Source organism: Sphaerodactylus townsendi, linkage group LG07, assembly GCF_021028975.2.
Source record: "Sphaerodactylus townsendi isolate TG3544 linkage group LG07, MPM_Stown_v2.3, whole genome shotgun sequence".
NCBI classification, from domain to species: Eukaryota; Metazoa; Chordata; class Lepidosauria; order Squamata; family Sphaerodactylidae; genus Sphaerodactylus; species Sphaerodactylus townsendi.
This window is the reverse complement of record NC_059431.1, coordinates 3,779,256-3,781,337: the sequence shown is the minus strand read 5'-3', so window position 1 is coordinate 3,781,337 and position 2,082 is coordinate 3,779,256.

Below are 2,082 nucleotides of genomic sequence, written 5' to 3'. Positions count from 1 at the left end.
ACAGACAGACAGACAGGCAGACAGACAGACAGACAGACAGACAGACAGACAGACAGACAGACAGACAGACAGACAGACAGACAGACAGACAGACAGACAGACAGACAGACAGACAGACAGACAGACAGACAGACAGACAGATAGATAGATAGATAGATAGATAGATAGATAGATAGATAGATAGATAGATAGATAGATAGATAGATAGATAGATAGATAGATAGATAGATAAACCTTTATTAGGCATAGAATCCATATAACAGCCAACATTGTCCAAACAAGTATCCCATACATGAGAACTATCGCAGGTAATCATTTCAAAGTTTCTATAAGGAACCTAGCTACAAAAGTTAAAATCTCGGAGGTGGAATTGTTTAGTAGAAACGTAATCTTCCCCACAGCAGAGTATTCATTAAAAATTACAGGACAAAGAGCAAAAAGTCTGGTCCTAGATCCCTCGTATTTGGGGGATCAATAGGTCGGTCGGTCGGACATCATACGTGGTTCTCCCCCCCAGGTGTTATCCATAAAATTGTGTGGCAATGGAAGATTAGCCTTGCCAACTTCCAGGAGGGTCTGGAGATCACCTGCAATTACAACTGATCTCCATTACAACTGATATCATTGATGTTTCCCTACAGAGATCCTTTTCAGAGGGTAGCTTCTATGGCTGTATATCTCGCTGAGTAGGGTTGCCAGATCCTTGTTGGGCACCAGCAGGGGACTGGGGGAGGATATAATGTTGCTAGATTGAGGTTGGGAAACTCATGTTGATTTGGGGATGGAACCTGAGGAGAACAGGGATCTCAGTGGGACACAAGGCCCCTCTCCTCCCAAAGGAACCCTTGTAGTCTGGTGAAGAGCTGTAATTGCAGGGTATGCCCAGGTCTCACCTGGAGGATGGCATCCCTACTGCTGAGGTACCTCACTCCCCAAACCCCACAATCCTCAGGCGCTGCCCCTAAACCTTCAGCCATGTCCCAACTCAGAGTTGCCAAAACTATAATAGGTTGAGAGAACGTGATTAGCCAAAGGTCACCTTCGTGTACATATTGTTGGCTGCGGCACAATAGCAAAAAGTTGCAACTGGATTTCCCTGCGTGAACAAGACAATTCATCAGGAGAATGACTGCTAGGCTGCAAGAGTGGCATAAAATCCAATAATGTGTGACCCGGCGTCTTTCAAGGGTGGGTGGGGATTTGATCAGTCAACAACTGATGGACACCCATAACCCCAAAAGGGGAAGTATTGAATTATTGTCACAGCAATGAGGCGGGTGGAGGCAGAGAATATGTTAGCAGGAAGCATCGGATTTTATGGGAACACTGAAATCTTTTAGTCACGGCGTCCTTGAGTGATTGTTAGCCAGTTAATGTTACTGATTCCTCTCTCCCAAATTCTATTGGTCACTGGGAAATCTGGGGTCTTCATCTGTTATTCCTGTTTATTCTTTTCATCGGATGCCGTGTTTCAAAGAGAAATTTGCAGCATTTTTTTTAAAAAAAGGAACGAATTCAGATATAACCTGAACAGCAGCAGGTGCAACCAAGCTCCTGATATACTAATTATAGGGTGAGTGCTGTTTTTTCCTCTATGTGTGCATCTTACATGTGCCAAGCTGATATTAATAGATAGTAATTGTTTGCAATGTACAGGTTGGGCCAAGAAAATTGATTTTTACTGTTGCTTCAACGCTGTAAGTAAAAGTTTTCCAAGTGCATAACGTTTAAAATCGACTGCGTAGCGTGAATGTCAAGTTCGGAACCACTCCAGAAAATCTGTGTGCATTGAACAGGCCTGCTTCAAATCCAGTTTGGTGCGGAAAGCCAGTTTTGATGTAGCAATTGGCCACGCTGGCTGGGGCTAATGGGAATTGTACTCCATGACCATCTAGAGTACCATAGGTTGGCCACCCGTGGGTTAGAGTGTCAGGCTAGGTACTGGGCAACCCATGTTTAAATCCCTAATCTGCCGTGGATGCTTTTCAGGTGCCCTGGGGCCAGCTGCACACTTTCAGACTACATCAGGAAATGACTTCACATTTATTCTTTTCTTTTTTTTATAGCCCTGATGTTTCCCAA